Source organism: Electrona antarctica (assembly GCF_951216825.1).
Source record: "Electrona antarctica genome assembly, chromosome: 7".
NCBI classification, from domain to species: Eukaryota; Metazoa; Chordata; class Actinopteri; order Myctophiformes; family Myctophidae; genus Electrona; species Electrona antarctica.
Genome location: NC_136812.1, coordinates 32092738 through 32114294, shown reverse-complemented (window position 1 = coordinate 32114294; position 21557 = coordinate 32092738).

Below are 21557 nucleotides of genomic sequence, written 5' to 3'. Positions count from 1 at the left end.
GGACCACGTACCTAACCCACAGATGCCACCAGAAACTAAAAATGGATGGGAGGCTGAGGGAGATCAACTGGTGCCAGTCACAACACGGGATACCCACGGCCCAGCCACCATTACCCAACTGATAAAATGTGTCTGCAAGAAATCACAGTGCATATCACATTGTTCTTGTCGATCTCAAAATTTGAACTGCTCTGAGATGTGCATGTGTAGGGCCGATGATTAGAGGTGTGTGGTAATGTAAACAAGGCACATCTGTTGGGGATTGACGATGACGAAGACCCTTCAATTAAATGTGTTTTCAAAACTTTCTGTAAATATTAGAATAAAAATCATGTGATGATTCTGTGACCATTTCTCATATTGTTCTTTATTTTATGAGGGATATATATATATATATATATATATATATATATATATATATATATATATATATATATATATATAAGCTAATAATGGAAAGGTTGCATATCCTAGTTATGGAAAGAGAATATTTTCTAGACATGCAAACAGACTTACTGTCTGTAAGATCACATTTATTAATTAACTTAAAGCAACGAAATATAGCTATTTCTGGTTTTGGTGTGATTATTACATAATTATTACATAGACAAAAGGTTGCATGATTTATTCATAGGATGATAATTATTCCTGGAGTTGTAAACATACACATGGAGTCTGTGAGAAGCTTTCAAAGTTGACTAAAAGTAAAACATGCAGCAATTTGCTGATGTTCACCTCGTTTTTGCATAATTTATGGGAATTATGCTAATTAGGAAAGCTTGTATGACTTCACAATGGTAACAGATGCATTTCTGGACATCACAAACATGGACTCAGACTCTTAGATCACCTTTATAAGTTACCTAGAAGCAAAGTTATTGCCATTTCCGTTTTTGACAATTTATTAGCTAATTATGCTAATTAAACATGCTAAACCTGACATAAAAAATTGGAGACATGTTTTTTTGGCATTCTGGTAACCCCAAGAATCAAGATATACCTGTCTCCAAAAATTAACATTCCAAAATCACGGAAAGTGATAGGCTCCCCTACTACTACTATAAAGTGTGCTGACCATATAAGGAGTTCCTCCCTGTCCCCAGTGAGCCCCTGGGGTCAAAAAACCCTAGTTTCAGTTTGGGCTTTGGGTGGCAAAGCCTTCATCCAATCAGGATGAGAGGGGCCTTCCTCCAATCATGATCGAGTGGGGAGGGCATTGGTGCACGTGCTGTTGGTCTGTTGTACTTCCCCCACTGTAGAGCGTGTGCATGTGCACATCTTGTTACCGGGTGGACCGGGTTTTTTTCCAAATCACTGAATGCTCCTTTAAGTACAGTACTCCTGTTTTTACTTGCCATTAACTGGATAATGAGAAAGACCACCGAACAAAGAAAGCACAGAATCCACCAGTGGACTTTATGGACACAGCTGGACTTTGCAGACGACCTCACCTGGCACTATATTGCAGTTGAACATGGGGAAAGTATATACAGTTGGAGTGAGTGAGTGAGTGACTCAGAGTGAGTGAGTGAGTGAGTGAGTGAGTGAGTGAGTGAGTGAGTGAGTGAGTGAGTGAGTGAGTGAGAAAGTAATCTCAATTATTGTAGATGTGCTAAAAGTGTGTGTGATCTTCCTCTGCTTTCAGACAGGGTATGAAGATGACTGAGGAGTCACTGTGTGCTTGTACAACATCCTGGCACAGTACAGTACAGTATGTACAGTAGAGTGATCTTTTGGCAGTCGGCCTCACGGGCTGGCCGCTTTCCGAATCTTACTCTCTCTCTCTCTGGACTGGCAGCAACTGTGTAACTCCACCACGACCATCACCGCACTCATTTCAGCCACATCCACTCCACTCCTTTCTTTCTATCTGTCCATCCATCTATCCCTCCGTCCGTCCGTCCGTCCGTCCGTCCGTCCGTCTGTCTGTCTGTCTGTCTGTCTGTCTGTCTGTCTGTCTGTCTGTCTGCCTGCCTGCCTGCCTGCCTGCCTGCCTGCCTGTCTGTCTGTCTGTCTGTCTCTCTCTCTCTGTTTCTCTGTCTCTCTCTCTTTCATAAATTTCATTAAGAGAGAAATCCCATTAGCTCTCCCTGTGGCCCTGCCGCTCAGGGTTAACAACTTTGCTTAGCCATGTAAATTCTGAGCTTAGTCAGGACAATTCTCTACACACACAGCCACCGCTGGATGCAGTGTCCCTCCCTGCCACATTAAACACCGCCTATCAATATGCGCATGTGTGTATGTATACTGTACTGTATGTGAATGTGAATGGAAGTGTATACTCTCTCTCTCTCTCTCTCTGTGTGTGTGTGTGTGTGTGTGTGTGTGTGTGTGTGTGTGTGTGTGTGTGTGTGTGTGTGTGTGTGTGTGTGTGTGTGTGTGTGTGTGTGTGTGTGTGAGGCCCGCAGGGCCTTTGTAAACCTCTTACAGCAGATAATCTGGATAGTGTGTGCTGCGGACTGCGGTAATGTGTGTGTGTGTGTGTGTGTGTGTGTGTGTGTGTGTGTGTGTGTGTGTGTGTGTGTGTGTGTGTGTGTGTGTGTGTGTGTGTGTGTGTGTGTGTGTGTTTATGCACGTGCATTTCCATATCATGTCCATATACTGTATGTTCTCGGGGTCTTGTGTAGGAGCTGAGCGGTGGACACTTATCTCCTGTGGGCAGGTTCTGGCCGTGTTTCCTGTGCATCCTTGGCCCCACCTCTGGCTGGCTCCATGGACCTGCTCTATCCTTCTGCTGCATGCATGGGTCTTTGAAATGCAAACCCAGGAAGATTTGCTCTGCACTTTACTCTACCTGCCATATCCTCACTGGATCCACAGGATCTGCAGGGGACGCAGCTAAAGGCAGCATAGCTTGACTGCAGTGATAATTATGTTCTTGTGGGTTTTGAACTATAGGATAAGTTCACTGGATGAATATTGTTGTTTTTGTTTTGTATGCGTGTGCCAATAGACAAAATGTGTTGTCAAAATGGAAAGAAAAGAACACTGCTTGGAATGGATACAAAAATTACTGTATTTTGACATTTGAGCTATAAATTATGGGAAGCTGCTTTTTGACTAGAGGTTCAGGCCGCTACGTGGCCCTCACACCTATACGTCGCACCACCGATCCGACCAATATGCCCATATATGGAGATCTCTGTATCTGTCAGTCCATGTCCCTTTTACTCCCATATATGGAACTGACTGATGGTTGAGTCATAGTGACATAGGCACGATAACGTGGTAATCCCTTAAACCGATTTTAGTGTATACTGTAAGATGGTGTTTTTTAGTAGTGTTTCCCAGTATGATTGAAGTCAATACAAAGCATTGAACAGACAAATTCCCATCAGCCATGCGAAAGACAAACTATTTTATCTTGAGCAAAGAATAGAATTACCACAGTTATCCAAGTAACTGAGGAGCGATCAACGGAATGAGCCTTTCGCAGTTTCACTGTACAAGCCGTTTGTACTTCATCTAACTTAATCTTTGAGACAAGCATACTGTATGCTACTGGCAGGATCAACCAGGTAATGTCTTTCCGTGTCCCGGGGTCATGCCAGGGGTCATCACCATGTTGGCTTGTGGTGGACATTTTTGTCAACATATATTGCCATGGACATACAAAATGAGTCGACAATAATATTACCAGAAACACATAAATAGAAAGCCCTGAATAATAGGTCTGTAACTCTGAGAGTGTACCAAATTTGAACACTCTCAGAGTTACAGTTACAAATAAAACATTTGAGAACCACTAGTACTAATTGGACTAATGTTCCATAGTGTCATAATAAATTATTCTGGAGAAAACCTGGAGACTTGACATTCAGTAAAGTGGGTGTTATGATCAAAATAAGTTATAATTATAATGGTGTGTGAAACAGAAAATCTAAAACTTTCCGCACGGACAAGACCAAGTCTCTGCCACGGACACCTTTGTCTGTGTACGGACATATGTTGGTGACCCCGGGGTCATGCTACCTGCCCCATCGGGCTAAACGGCCCCTGGCACATAGCAGTGTCAAAGTGTTGACCCATGGAACCAGGAAACATGTCAATAACATGTGAGGGTCAAAGGTCAAATGGAATAAAGCACTACAGGGTGTCATTATGAAGCGTCACCTCGCAGGGGAGCCTTAGGGGCAATGGTGGAGAGTAGTAGTACATTTACTCGAGTACAATTTTGAGGTATTTGTACTTTACTTGAGCATTTCCAACAATACTTTTACTTCTACTCCACTACATCTCGGATCTCGGATCCACTACATTTATTTGAGAACTTTAGTTACTAGTTACTTTATAGATGTTGATTATTATTACAAGACACACATTAACCACTTCAGCCCTACATACATTTCGGCCATTTGAAAATAGCCGATATACAAGCTCACAATGCGGCGCATTGCACTATTGATACTTTTACCTATAAGTACAGAATTTGAGTACTACATCATGCGATGGTGTTGCATGCTATCGAGCTCACAATATGCTCACAATGTGGCGCGGATGCGACGTGAGCTGTGAGCTTGTAGATCGGCAATTTCCAGCACACAACGCTGTCGTACGAATGGTGTTTTAATGCGTTTACTCTGTCCTTAACGCTGCTCACACATCAGTTGAGTGAGCAACAGGCCGGGAGAGACGTTGCGTTATGGAGAGTGCATGGGGGGTCCAATCAGCTATGACTCCACGCTGACCCCTGTCCACCTCTCTCTCTCTCTCTCTCTCTCTCTCTCTCTCTCTCTCTCTGGTGCTCCTTTTCACTCTATTTTAGGATGGGGCTGTTCAATTGCTTCCTGATTGATCGCAATCCTGATCAATGGCTGGCAGAGGGCTGGAGTCCCTGCCCCAATAGTGGATCTATAAGTGTCTCCCCTCCCTCCCTCGTCTAGGCTCTGGGACTGAAGGGCCCCTGGCCGGGTGATGAAGAGCCTTATCCATGAGGATGAGTGGCCTGGCCCCTCCTTTGTCTAAACAAACACTCCCTCTCTCCAGCCACTTCCTGGCCCGGTCAATGTTCTGTCTGACTCGCACGCACGCACGCTCACATACACACATGCATGCATGGGCATGCACACACACTCATGCACGCACAACAGAGATGAACTGCTAGAAAACGGTAAAAATGGACCTACAAAGGGATTTTACAGTTTGTACGCACACACACACACACACACACACACACACACACACACACACACACACACACACACACACACACACACACACACACACACACGGTCATCACACTTGGCTTGGCAGGGGGATAGGGGGAGGGGGCTGAGTGTGAAAGCTCCTTGGACATAGCCAGGATGAGGAGAGAGAGAGATAGAGAGAGAGAGGACTGTCAAATCCGACCTGGCGGTATCACACTGCTCCTATCCTGGGATCAGGGCCGGCCGAGAGAGAGGGAGAGAAAGAGAGAGAGAGACAAGGGCCCCCCTAAAGCCTGGGGATTCATGCAGGGGCCAGGGGCCTTGGCCAGAGAAGAGCCTGGCTGTCAGTCAGGACAGCAGGAGGGGGAAGCTCTACTTTCTACGCCAAGCCTGAAAACTATTGAAGGAGCTTCCACCGGATCAAGAAGACCACTCTCACCGGCTTAGAGGGGCTGAACGAGAGAGAGAGAGAGAGAGAGAGAGGAGAGAGAGAGAGGAGAGAGAGAGAGAAGAGAGAGAAGAGAGAGAGAGAAGAGAGAGAAGAGAGAGAGAGAAGAGAGAGAAGAGAGAGAGAGAAGAGAGAGAAGAGAGAGAGAGAAGAGAGAGAGAGAGAGAGAGAGAGAGAGAGAGAGAGAGAGAGAGAGAGAGGAGTGTTACACAGTAAAATCCTCAGGTGTTTATCCATTCGTAACTCTGAGAGTGTAAAATGTAACCAGATGGACCCATGCTAAATTATAATTGTTAATATTGGAATTATTATAATTATCATTAGTACCACTGTAATAGTGTGATAAGACATGAGCAGCTGAGCAGGTCCTGCTGGGTGAGGGGTGGGGGTGGGGGAGTGGCTTGGTATTTATGTCAGCTTGTATTGGCTGATATTGATTGGTTTCTTAACTGTGCGTCTCGCTCACATCCTCTTCCTGCATTTAACCATACACCACTACACATATCACTCCACATGCACAGTGCCATGCACAGATATCACTCCACGTGCACAGTGCCATGCGCAGATATCACTCCACATGCACAGTGCCATGCACAGATATCACTCCACGTGCACAGCGCCATGCGCAGATATCACTCCACATGCACAGCGCCATGCGCAGATATCACTCCACATGCACAGCGCCATGCGCAGATATCACTCCACATGCACAGCGCCATGCGCAGATATCACTCCACATGCACAGTGCCATGCGCCGATATCACTCCACATGCACAGTGCCATGCGCAGATATCGTGCACATGCACCACTCCACATGCACAGTGCCATGCTCAGATATCACTCCACATGCACAGCACCATACCCAGATATCACTCCACATGCACAGTGCCATGCGCAGATATCGTGCACATGCACCACTCCACATGCACAGTGCCATGCTCAGATATCACTCCACATGCACAGCACCATACCCAGATATCACTCCACATGCACAGTGCCATGCGCCGATATCACTCCACATGCACAGTGTCATGCGCAGATATCGTGCACATGCACCACTCTACATGCACAGTGCCATGCTCAGATATCACTCCACATGCACAGCACCATACCCAGATATCACTCCACATGCACAGTGCCATGCGCAGATATCGTGCACATGCACCACTCCACATGCACAGTGCCATGCGCAGATATCTGCACATGCACAGCACCATGCGCAGATATCACTCCACATGCACAGTGGCGCCATGCGCAGATATCACTCCACATGCACAGTGCCATGCGCAGATATCACTCCACATGCACAGTGCCATGCGCAGATATCACTCCACATGCACAGTGCCATGCGATATCATGCACATGCACAGTGCCATGCGCAGATATCACTCCACATGCACAGCGCCATGCGCAGATATCACTCCACATGCACAGCGCCATGCGCAGATATCACTCCACATGCACAGTGCCATGCGCAGATATCACTCCACATGCACAGTGCCATGCGCAGATATCACTCCACATGCACAGTGCCATGCGCAGATATCACTCCACATGCACAGTGCCATGCGCAGATATCACACCACATGCACAGCACCATGCGCAGATATCACTCCACATGCACAGTGCCATGCGCAGATATCACTCCACATGCACAGTGCCATGCGCAGATATCACTCCACATGCACAGCGCCATGCGCAGATATCACTCCACATGCACAGTGCCATGCGCAGATATCACTCCACATGCACAGCGACATGCGCAGATATCACTCCACATGCACAGCGCCATGGCCCATGCACAGATATCACTCCACATGCACAGCGCCATGCACAGATATCACTCCACATGCACAGCACCATGCGCAGATATCACTCCACATGCACAGCGACATGTGCAGATATCACTCCACATGCACAGCCACAATAACACAGTCTCCTAAACGTATACGTTATACAGTTAAAATCTATTTATTTTGTTGACTGACGTCCCCCAGGAGTCTATAGTCCCCTCCTTTGTTGGCTCTACACCAAATGTCTTTGCCGAAAATACCAAATCTTTACACACGCCCCCACACAAAGTCACGCACCCGCACACACACACACACACACACACACACACACACACACACACACACACACACACACACACACACACACAGACACACACACACACACACACACACACACACACACACACACACACACACACACACACACACACACACAGAGAGACACAGAGACACACACACACACACACACACACACACACACACACACACACACACACACACACACACACACACACACACACACACACACACACACACACACACACACACACACACACACACACAGCTATTTTTGTCAAATCTTTGGCTAATATGACTAGAATAGATAGGGTTCATGTGGTTAACAATGATAAAACTGCCTTTACTTATACTGTAGCGGTATTGGGAATATGCACATGTATTTATTGGCAAAACGCACGCACACGCACACACACACACACACACACACACACACACACACACACAGATCAGTACAAGTCCAACTCCTTGTAGTGACAATAGGCTTAAGTGGGCCTATGCTAGAGAGCAGGGCTATGAATAAGTGATGTCAATAAAATCACACGGCATGGAGAGCATCAAGGAGATGAGGCACGTGCATGCATGTACACATGAACGCACGCCCACACACACACGCACCAATGCACACCCATGCACAGAGAGAGAGAGAGGAAGCTATAGAGCATTTAACTTGACCAGTCCTAAAATATACTAGCATATACTAGCATATACTAGCACCCCCCCCCCCCCCCCACACACACACACTAGGGGGGGGTTAGCCTGTGTACAAACAGGGGGGTACGTGAAACACAAGCATGGTAAACTGACCGTTGAACTTTATCTCAAGGTTCAAGCAGAGGCTTTGGGCATGAGAAATATGTGAAGAGAGAGAGAAGGAGGGATGCAGGCGTTTGCAGGGGTGGTGTGTGCGTGTGTGCGTGCGTGTGTGCACGCGTGCGTGCGCGCGCGCGTGCGTGCGTGCGTGCGTGCGTGCGTGGGTTTGTCAAGTTTAAAAATGTCAACAAGACTCAGTGGTGCTCAGCTCCACTCACCTGAAAGAATGTGTTCAGAGACCTCCAAAGAAGCAGGTGTTCTCTCATGTGTGCACGACTGTGTTTCGGTGTTGCGCTCGTGTTGTGCCCATAAGAGAACACGTGCGTCCAGGTGCCACGGGGGTAAAGGACCTGCCCACCTGCATGGAGACTGGGGTTTGATTCCCCTACAGTGCCTCTGGTTTGGCCGGAGCACTCAGACGAACACAATTGGCCGTGTTCACGGGTGGGAAGCCAGGGAGTGAGGGTGATCTCTGTCGCTGCACTACAGCGACTCCTGATGTACAGGTTGGCCATGCAGGGTGCCTGTTCAACAGGAAGCGGAACTGGGAAGTAATAGCGTGTTCCTCCACATGCGCTATGCCCTCCTGGTGAAAAGAAGTGTAAGTGTGTTCCTAAACATGCGTTATGCCCTCCTGGTGAAAAGAAGTGTAAGTGTGTTCCTAAACATGCGTTATGCCCTCCTGGTGAAAAGAAGTGTAAGTGTGTTCCTAAACATGCGTTATGCCCTCCTGGTGAAAAGAAGTGTGTTCCTAAACATGCGTTATGCCCTCCTGGTGAAAAGAAGTGTGTTCCTAAACATGCGTTATGCCCTCCTGGTGAAAAGAAGTGTGTTCCTAAACATGCGTTATGCCCTCCTGGTGAAAAGAAGTGTGTTCCTAAACATGCGTTATGCCCTCCTGGTGAAAAGAAGTGTGTTCCTAAACATGCGTTATGCCCTCCTGGTGAAAAGAAGTGTGTTCCTAAACATGCGTTATGCCCTCCTGGTGAAAAGAAGTGTGTTCCTAAACATGCGTTATGCCCTCCTGGTGAAAAGAAGTGTGTTCCTAAACATGCGTTATGCCCTCCTGATGAAAAGAAGTGTGTTCCTAAACATGCGTTATGCCCTCCTGGTGAAAAGAAGTGTGTTCCTAAACATGCGTTATGCCCCCCTGGTGAAAAGAAGTGTGTTCCTAAACATGTAGTCTAGTAGCCAGCCCATAGAGCCCCATTGTGAACCTGGACATGTTGTGAACAGCATGTAGAAACTGCCCGGATGCTAACTTGCATATGTTGAGCAATTTTCGTAATCGACATAATCTGTGACCATACCATTAACAACCTATAGAAGGCAAAATATTCAAAATTTCATCATGCTTTATGTGACGTGTCAAACTAGGGGGTTTTCATGATGCTGAATCCATTCCAAGCATTATAGTTTTGTAAAAAAACACTCATTGTTTTGCTCAACATATACAAGTTAGCATCTGGCAGTTTCTACATGCTGGGGACCCATACTAAACATTTATAACATAAAACGTTGGTGTACTCAACATGTCCGGGTTCACATTCTGGTTACTAGACTAATGCGTTATGCCCTCCTGGTTATTGTTCTACCATGTATAGAACCATGTATAGAAGTTCTGTCTCAGACAACTTGTCAAGGTCCAATAGAGCGTTGGCACAACAGCATTAAAACCCTTACTCCATTTGGTAACTCTGAGTTAAATGAACACAGGGGATTTGACTGGTGACTTTAGTGGAGTTTTTTGGACAAACTCCATGCTCCACTTCTGTATGCATGGCGGTGAAAGAGCTTATTAAGCCACACTTGACGGCATTTTCTCTACAGTGTGTGAAGCCGTCAGGTCAGATTGGGATTGGAAGGGAAAGACGACAGGACGTCACTCTGTGTTAATCTGCCCTAAACTGAGGTTAGCTCAGCCTCAGCTGACAGCACATGGACCACTAGCCACTGCCATTAGCTCACCCTTCCTGCCACACGCACGCACGCACGCACGCACGCACGCACGCACGCACGCACGCACGCACGCACGCACACAAAGTGAATAAGAGGCATACTTGTGTGAGAGAGTTTTAACAGAGTTGTGGAGGAGAACGTTGTGAGTCTGTGCAGCCACCTGTGAGAGAGTTGATCCATGCAGCTGCTGACCTCAGCAGCTTTTTGGCCTCTCTCTGTCTCTCTCTGTCTCTCTCTGTCTCTCTCTCTCTCTCTCTCTCTCTGTCTCTCTCTCTCTCTCTCTCTCTCTCTCTCTCTCTCTCTTTCTCTCTATCTCGTAATTCAGTAGCTACCGTCATGGACGGCTACAGTACTCCCCTCTGACCAGAGTTTTTTTTTCTTGGCCTGACGTTCCCCCCGGTCTGGTGGGGGTGGGGGGCTTGGGCACTGGGGTTGCAGTGACTCAGAAGGTAGAGTGGCCGCTTGGGAATTGGAAGGTTCCCAGTTCGATCCCGGGCTCCCACAGAGTTAGTGTTGAAGTGTCCTTGAGCAAGACACTGAACCCCGAATTGCTCCCGATGTGCAGGTTGGTGCCTTGCATGGTTTCCTCCACCATTGGTGGGTGAATGTAATGCATATAATCTATGCAAAAAGTGCCTTGGAGAATATAGAGATATAAATGCACCATTTACCATTTTGGGCTGGCACAGGTTTAACCTGGAAACACCCGAAGTTGTGGGGCACCAATCTGGGCCCAGTCAGCAAATATGGGGCGGGTTTATGACCAGAGGCATATTTTTTATTCGCTCCTTGGAAATGTATAGGTTCCACACAGACATTCCAGACTAATATCTATGCAGTGATATTAGACTGGCCATGCCAGGCTAGCACAGGTTGGTTGAGTCTATAAGAGGGCTGGGAGGGGGTACAATATATTCCCCAAAACATGCACACGCACGCACGCACGCACGCACGCACGCACGCACGCACGCACGCACGCACGCACGCACGCACGCACGCACGCACGCACGCACGCACGCACGCACGCACGCACGCACGCACGCACACACAGAAGCCCTTAATTGTCTCCACCAGGCCGAAGGCATGGGGAGAGAGTATGTTTTGCACTCCGTCCGTGTGTGTGTGTGTGTGTGTGTGTGTGTGTGTGTGTGTGTGTGTGTGTGTGTGTGTCCGTCCTTCCGTCTGTTATTCTCTCCTTTTCCTGGTCCCCTGCACCCATACCCACTGATGACAGGGGAGGTCCCCGGTGATTGACGTGTCACTCATCAGGAGGGACATGTTCAGCCTATTGAAATATACTTATTATCAATAATTCACAGACACACCTCTTTCTCAGGCTACATACACACTCTCTCTTTCTCATTCCTCATTCTGACAAACATGGCAGGTAGAGGCGGATTTCGTGTGGAGTTCCTTTACAGTCACGGTCCCCTGTCTACACGCATGCAAGCGCGTGCACAGTGCACACACACACACACACACACACACACACACACACACACACACACACACACACACACACACACACACACACACACAGTCGTATCAACACCGGAACACTACACCCAAAACCTCTCCAAAAATCTCTTTGTCACTCGAATTACGCTGTTGGAACTGCATGAAACAACATTCTACAGACTCACACAGAACTCCACGTCGGCTGAACAAGCCACAACAGCCCGACGCATTTGCATGACGCAAAATGTCCATTTGACGTGCATTCTCATGTCACAATGAACGGCAAAATGAGCGTGCGCGTTCACAGGGATTATTTTCAGCATTTCGGTGGACGGCGGGGAAAGTCCGACCACATTCAGCCACATAACCGGGTGATTACTCTCAGCCAGCACCCTGCATCCCCTCCATTACAGGCCCAGTCTGGGGCTCAGCCAGCACCCTGCATGCATCCCCTCATATTACAGGCCCAGTCTGGGCTAATAAAAGGATTTCATAGCCTTGTCTATAGGATGGCGGCACACTCCCTGTTTCCTTTTGATGACGCTGTGGAATGTATGTCTTGTTTCCCCAAGGTGAGTGGAATACTGCTCTCTCTCTCTCTCTCTCTCTCTCTCTCTCTCTCTTTCTCTCTCCGTCCATCTCTTACCTTTTAACTTCTTATTAACCCTTTCCAAAGCGGGTCCCTGGTCCGCCCCAAATCCAAGCTCAACCATTGAGGGAGAAATGAGAAAGAGGGCCAAGGGGGGGATAGAGGGGGGGGGGGTCAGCAGCTGAAAGGCATGATGGGACTTATCGTGGTGTGCACACATGGGAATTGTGGGAAGGGAGAAGGGGGGGTGGGATTTGAGTGGGGAGCGTGGCGGACACAGGAGTGGATCATCCGGTGACATCATTAACCATGTGCAGCTTCCATCCGCTTGGATTTCTGGGATTTCCGTAAGCCAGGGAGAAGGGGGGTGGGGTGGGTGGGGATCTGGCGAGGGAAGGGGTGGGGGGGGGTCAACTGGTCCGGAAAGCACGTCCAACAAGATTGGGAGAGCTGTGCGTTTGATTGGACGATCTCCCGCTTTACACGATGACGAGTTCTGAAATGAAACTCCAGCCAACAAAGGGCTGCGGCTGGAGGTCAAGAACTGTACAGTAGAGTATGTCGTACGACTGATCTGTCTGCTTGTTGTTCCATGTTTGTGTCACTTTTTATAGGCATAATTCTCAGCTTGTTGAAAAAAAGGTACTGAAATACACATAAATTCACATATTTATGAACGCACGCATGCATGCACGCACGAAAATGAATGCATGTGCTTGCCTGGACTGAAGCACGAGGGGCAACCAGTTACTAGTACCCTCATATTTTTACATAAAAGCCTAATGTTTCTCACTTAGATTTGTATTCATTTTTCCATTGTGTACAATGGAAAACAGTACAACACAGTACAACATATACAAAAACAACAGCACAAGAAAAACAAAAACAAAACACAACACACACACACAAAAAACGCTAAAAGAAAAAGGCGACAAATGTCTTAATGCATACATTCATACCATACCATATGTATGGCTTTACCTTTTCAAAATACCTTAGTCTTTATTTTTGCCCTTATGTACCATTTATCGTCCATTTGCTGTTCCTTTAGTCTCAAGTGATGTGTCAGTTTCTCCATAAGATATATTTCCTCTATCACCTCTTCCCATTGCCCCTGATTTGGAAGTTCTATCTGGCCCCATTTCCTTGTAACAGGCCTAATGTTGGTTGATTAGGTCATGCAGGCCTACTTAATTAGGACAGGTCATGTAGAAGTGTCCTCACATTTGATCATCTTTCTATCCGTGTGATGGCAATTTTGGTATACAAAGACAGCAGTACAAGTACAAGCCCTGCATGTGCCCGCCAACCCAGCACCCTCCCGGTGGCGTTTGTGAGTGTCAGTGGTAAGTTTGTCTCTGTCAGCAGGTCTGGCTGGTTGACGGTGGGACTTTGTTGAGGTGTTGTTTTTCCTCCCTTCGTTAGACTCGCCGTTAATTACTAATCTCACGGTCCAGCGCGGGACACTTGTGCTAACGCTAACTCTCTCGCACTAATGAGGGAGAAACCAGACAAACAGACGGGATTTACAGCACAACGCACGCACAATCCTTCTCTGTCAGGCACTCACACACAGGCACGGACGCACACACACACACACATGCTGCACGCACGCACGCACACACACGCTGCACGCACGCACACACGCTCGCGCGCACACGCACACACACACACGCACACACACACGCTGCACACACGTATGCACGCACACGCGCACGCGCGCGCACACACACGCGCACACACACACACACGCGCACACACACGCAAAGTAACACACACACACAGTTGTACTTGCTGACACTCGGGCATACAGAAGATGCACCCCATAAACATGTTGTTGAATAAACGTGCAAAATTTGTGCATAGACGTGTGCTTGTGCACAGTACAATGCACACGCATACAGGCTTTTTCATGTATAATCAAACAGTCCCCTACTATATATCTCACACACACACACACACACACACACACACACACACACACACACACACACACACACACACACACACACACACACACACACACACACACACACACACACACACACACACACACACACACACACACACACATCCAAGGCCAGAACCAGCATGCTGAAATGCTAAACCAGCAAAATGTCCAGGCCGCACCAGATGCAGCTCTGCCTGAATGGAACGGGCATCATCGGACCCTCGTCCTCGCCTCCCACCTCCTCCTGTCCAGTCTCCTCTCAGCCAGGACCCTGGGGGAGAGCACAATTAATGGCCCTACTGATGACCCAATCACTGCTGCTGGGTCACCGGCTGTCCTCCTGGGAGCAGCCACCACAACCGGGGTGAGCTCTCTGTGAGTGTGTGTGTATGTGCATGCGTGCGTGCGTGTGAACGCGCACGCCCACGACGGAGTCAGCTCGCCTGTGCATAGATGCTCATGTTTGCTTGGCGTGTGGTTGCTGGTGTAGTTCGGTTCACACCGGGGGCGCTAGCTCACAGGTGATGAGTGAGTATTGATGACTGGGTGGACGGGTGGGTGGGGAGGGGGGAGCTGTGTGAGTTTTTTTTTTTTGCTGAGGTGTGTGCGTGCGTGAGCCCCGCGTGGCGCGTGCGCCCGTTTCGATGGCAGACGCAGCATTTTCAAACCTTGGACTTCAGCACAAAGGAAGCTGCGTCGGCTAACCATCAGCGCTTTAGCTGCTGTCCCATTCTGTTCTGGGGCTGGAGGTGGGGGGGTGGGGGGTGTACCGTTGGATGGATGGGGCGGGGGGTGGGGGGTAGGACCGGCTCCCCACATCCCAGGCCCAGGAGCAACTCCAGCCCCCTGTCAGAGAAGTTACCATACCATACACCCCCCTACAAATACACACACACACACACACACACACAGTCCCCCCGGGGCCCCTGGCAGGGTGATGAAGGAGAAGCCGTCAGTGTGGAGCCACGCGAGAGGTTCAAACAAACTGCTGTTAGAGATGCAAACGGCCGTCAGTTGGAGCCCTGCGGGGCCGCTCTCTGTAGGTGTCTGGTCTCTGTTGTTGCTGTTGTTGTTGTGCTCTCCCTCTGTGGTCTTTACATGTCTCCTCTTGAGCGTCTCAAAGAGGGCCCCGCTGCTTCCATCAAAGCACGTCAGAGATTCCCCCCTGTTCAGCACTTTGTGCGTTTGATTACACCTGTTTATGTGCTGGTGCAGTTGTTTGCTCAGCCATTGTGTGTGTGTGTGTGTGTGTGTGTGTGTGTGTGTGTGTGTGTGTGTGTGTGTGTGTGTGTGTGTGTGTGTGTGTGTGTGTGTGCACACGCGCGCGCACGTGTGCGTGTTCTCTCTGTTAAACCATCCCGCTGACACGAGCTCTGTCCACTTGAGATACCAGGCACTGAAGGTGTCAAAGTGGAAACTCTTCGCCTCTCCTTACCCCCTCAAAGTTGACTCTGACAGAAGTGCACACATTTACATTATCGCTGCGGTATAACTTGTATGTACTGTATGTTTCCATAGTGTGTGTGTTTTTGAAGGCCTTAGGCCTTCTCTGAATGCATCTATGCCTACAGTAGTATACATGCGGTACATACAACATACTGGAGGAGAAACCAGTTGAAAAAGGCACGCACGCACGCACACACACACACACAGTAGTCATGGACAGATTAAAGTTAAAATAGGCCCCTAAAATAGGCAGTTTTTCAACTGCCCCTATAGCAGCCTAACGGTAAGGCAGACGGGAATGTAATGCAGGAATTGGATGCAGCTCAAAGTGAACTTTTTGTCGCTGTCCGACCTTCCTATAGCCCGTGTTATTAAAGAAAGACGGGCGACAATGACGAAAATTGGCGATCAAAAATCGGCTAAAGTGGCACACGCACGCACGCACGCACGCACGCACGCACGCACGCACTCTCACACACAGCCATTTCAGTGTTTTTACTGTACAAGAACGATGGCAAAGTTAAAGAAGATATAAACCATTTAAACCATATTTTATAACTCAGCTATTTAAAAAAAAAACATTTTGAACAATCTTTACCAATCAAACAATGAAGCATGCAGCATGGTGTCATTACAGTGACACACTGACCACAGCTGGCTTGCATCCAGTAATGACAGTGAGTCCTGTGTGTGCAGTGGTGAAAAGTGAGCGCCCTATATGTACCCAAGTACTTCAGTACTTAGGTAGGCTATTAACTTTACTGGAGTATTTCCCATTTTGAATACTATTACTTTTACTACATCTAAGACAAATATTGTACATTTGACTACACTACAAAATATTTGAAAACTTTAGTTTTCACATAAAAACAATGCGTTGTGAATCGTGATGCGACGCATTGTTTAAGTACCTTTGGATTCCAATACTTTTGTACTTTTGAATTCCGCACTTTTACTTGTAACAGAGTATTTCTACATTGCAGTATTGATACTTTTACTTAAGTAAAAAAAAAAAGCGAGTACTTTTTCCACCACTGGCGTCCTGTGACCTTATATGCTGCTCATGATTAGTGTTTATGAGGACTAATGAATGCTTATGCATTCTCTGAACAGCTCCTATTAATATGGATGACGTCCTGAGAATGCTGACTGGAGCCTTTTTGCCATGATCTGAATATGACCCATGCATGTTAACACACACACACACACACACACACACACACACACACACACACACACACACACACACACACACACACACACACACACACACACACACACACACACACACACACACACACACACACACACACACACACACACACACACACACACACACACACACACAGGCCTGAGCCATGCAGGCCTCCAGGGAGTCTTCCATAGTGCTTCTGAGCTCCAACATCCAACCATTGTGTTGTTGGTTCATGTAATGATCTCACATCAGCTCTGTAGGCAGGGCAGCATGCAGGGCTGTCATGATTATAAAATGTTGATAATTCATTGACATATAAATCAGTGGTTGCCAAACCTTTTCATGTCAAGGACCCCCAAAATGATACTCATTAGCCTGCGGACCCCCATTTGAAAATATAAGAGAAGATTTTACGGCTCTAGCAGTGATTTCCAACCATTTTTATTTCAAGGGCCCCTGTTTTGAACCTGAATTAGGCTACGGTCCCCCTATTTAATGGCATTTATATCTCTGGGACCCCCATTTATATTGTAAAATCAAGTTCACTTTGAGCTGCAATCAATCATTAATTTAACTCTGAGAGACCTGTGAGGGTCCATTTGGTTCCATTTGTACACTCTCAGAGTTGCAGACACCTAAGTCCATTTAGTTCATTTAGCTGGGGACCCCCTGGAACTCCCTCAAGGACCCTGGGGGTCCCCGGACCCCCACTTTGGGAACCGATATAAATTGGGATTAACGATTCAATTGTGATTTTGGCGGTGTCGTTGAACGTTGGAACATATGAATATAAATACAAATGTAATGACTTTCCAAAAATTGCACATGGGCAGATATTACAACAAATAGCATAGAAGTTAAAGAAGTTAAAGGCCGATTTCAGCCGAACGATACGGACTATCAAAATTATGCCTGTGGTGTTTTATTCGGATAGGTCCAGAGATCATGTGTACCGATTTATGTGAGATTTGGACAAAATCTGTAGGTGCAAAAAGTGTGTTTTGAAGAAAATTCTAAATGGTGGTGCAAATGGTGGTGGTCTATATGAGGAGATGCATCATGACCCAAGGAATCCAGAGAAAAAAAATATTTTGATTTTACAACTTATGGTTCAAGACTTAAAGGGCAAAAGGATAAAGTGATCTGTTATAGCGCCACCATGAGGCCGACAGATGTAATTCATTTTTTTATATTTTTTTTGTAATTATTATTAACATCCTCTGCAGGTTTTAATGTAACGCTTACGGTCTCCAAGTAAAAAATGCTGGAAGTCAATGGGTGAAATTCATTCACTAATAAATGTAACTAACAGCGTTATACATTTCTTAAATTGAAAAAAGGGCTTTGTTTGAAGTTAGACTTCCATAATGTAATGGTCAATGCTGGCATTGGGGCAGGCAGCGAGGAGTAGCGACAGTGTTTGTGCATTCATTCATTCATTCATTCATTCATTCATTCATTCATTCATCCATTCATTCATTCATTCATTCCCTTAATATGTTATATTACATTGCGTTGTCTTTGTTTGTATGTCGTCTGCAATGAACTGTTAAATGACAACACAAGTAGCCTACTTGAACCTGCGGCTGCTCAAGAGAACTTCAGACATCATGACAATGCTTGCATCAATGAGAGGATTTGCTCGCAGTGGATCTCAAAGTTGGGTCCAAGGACCCTCAAGGTTCATTGAGGGAGTGCCAAATGGACTCTTACAGGGTCTGTAACTCTGAAAGAGTGTACAATAAAACCAAATTGACTCTTACGGGTCAAATTGCTTCCATTTGTACTCCCTCTGAGAGAGTTAAGGGGGGGGGTCCTTGAAATAAGAAAAGGTTTGAGAACCACTGGAGTAGCGAGAGAAAGAGGTTGCACCATTATAGACCGCACCACATGGGAGGGAGAGAGAGCATGAGAGAGAGAGAGAGAGAGAGAGAGAGAGAGAGAGATAGAGATGAGAGAGAGAGAGAGAGAGAAAGAGAGAGAGAGAGAGAGAGAGAGAGAGAGAGAGAGAGAGAGAGAGAGAGAGAGAGACAGAGACAGAGACAGATAGAGAGACAGATAGAGAGACAGATAGAGAGAGACAGAGACAGAGACAGAAAGAGAGGGGGGGGGGGGGGGGGTGGAGAGGTCCAGCTCCTCCAGGTGAGTGTACATCTGTCACTCATGCACAGCAGCTGGATCTACCCCAGCCTTTAATAATTGAGAAGATGGAGGGGTAAAGAGATGGACAGAGCCCATTAGAGCTGCCTGTCCCTCACGCTACTCTGAGCAGTCCTTCATACACTTCTGTCACAGGGCAGGACACTGGCATTTAGACTGCACTCACACTTACTGCATAAAACCATATTTGTTCATGGGCACGTCATGTCAAGGTGTGAAACTTTTGGAAGCACACTCAAGAGGGAACTAAAGTTATGCTTCCCATGCATGACAACATATCACATTGGATATTTAAAAATCTAATAATTTATGGAAAAAAATGTAAAATGTATAAACCGTGCCATCTTTGAGGGCCCTATCAGAGCCCTCAGATTCATCCTAATTCTGGTGCCACAGCAAACATGTCACATGTACTGTAACTCAGTCACAGTATCATTGCGTGCCTAAATTTTGTCTTGTGTGACAGAGAGAAATGGGGACATTAAAAGAGAGGAGGGGGGTGACAGGTATGGGAAAGGGAAATGTAAATAATTCACTCAGTGGTCTGGTAAGATTTCAACTCTCCCTTGATCAGTCCCTCCCCTCCTTCAAACTCACTCTTTACTCTCTAGCCTGATTTCTACTTGTTGCGCATCTCGTCTCGCACCAAAAATAGCACATCTTCAAAGAGCTTATAGATCTGATATTTTTGGTACGAGACAAATGCAACCAAGTATAAATCAGGTGTGACGAAGCACTGTGCTTATTTCTCACAACTTATTCAGTACATGTGACTATGTCCCAGCTAGAAGAGCATGAGTTTTATAAGTGACTAAAGTGAGTCACATCTTTATTATCTTAACTGCAGACCATTTCTATATTCAATTACAAAACAGTTCTCAGCTTACTATAATAGAAAAGGGAAATGGCATAAATTAAGAATTAGTAAATTAAATCTTTAGAGCTAACAGTTTGAGTGCAAACAATGTTGTTCCTGTCGCACATAATGATATAAAGAGCCCTTTGCCAAGAACTCACTGCCAGTTTCCCTTTTTATTGCTCGGGAGGAACAGGCCAGCAACTTTCTCACAACAAAGGCGACCGACACTTCCCCTTGGACAATTATATATTACAGCTATAGATTGATAGAGATGTCTGGTAGTTGTTGAGGTCTTTGATTACGTTTCAAACTGAACAAGATCCCACCGAGAACAATGTGACTTCAAGTTCATGTCTTTTCACCAAAACAACACTGAGAAAATCATATATGGATGCATCTGAACCAGTAGAGATAGACCAGATTAGGAATCTAATAGAGATATACTGTAACCTGTTTTAATGGAAACAAAATCCATAGTGCTAAGTTCATTTGTCTGAGAGTGTAAAAATGAACGTGTCAGATTGCTCCCAGGAGGAAGAATAATCTGAGATGTGTGGAGTCCCGGATGTTTTAGGGAAGGTTAATATGCAGCGCCGGCAATGTCTTAACCACTAGCCAAAGAGGAATTCCCCATAGGCCGGGGATATTAGGCTTTTAGGTCTTCAGGCAGATGCTCTGAGCCACTACGAGCTACAAGTCACTACTGCTACACATACAGCTTCCCTATGTTAGCTGATCTGAGTGAGCGGGAGGGGTTGTAGGGTTGGATCAGCCTTTGAAGGTATGGGGGTGCCATGGTTACTTTGCAGTCCAACATCAGTGTTTTGTACTCTAGCAAAAGGAGACAAGAAGGGGGAGACTAAAGATTTTGGTGGGTTGAAGACCAAGTGTACAACGGAATGCTGGATCACTTGGAGGGGCTAAAGTGGAAGCCGGGAGGCCTGCAGTAAGGAAGGAATTACAGTAGTCACATTTTGATATGACTGAGGTCTGGATAAGGAGATGGGCTGTGTGAGGAAGGGTCAGATCCTGGTATGATCCTTCTATTTTTATAGAGTCTAAACCTACAGGTTCGAGTGACCGCTGCAGTGTGTGCCTTGAATGAGAGCCCAGGAAGTGTTGTCTATGAAAATAGTTAGTTCCTGCATGGGGCAGGACTTACTTACCTGGGAAGAAGAGAAGCTTGTCTGTCTGGGTTCAGCTTGAGGCGGTTAGAAGACCCACTGTGAGATGCACTCTTCGACCTGAGTGGCAGGGCGGGGGGAGGGGAGAAACAGTTGAGTGTCATCTGCATAACATAGATAGGATATAGATTAATGTCATTTCAGATGACAGAGCCAAGATATTTAGTGTACAGAGCTTTGAGGGGGCCAAGTAAAGACCCTGCGTGCGCAGAGATGAAAGCAAACCTTTCCAAGGAACCTGGTAGGTCCTGTCAGTAA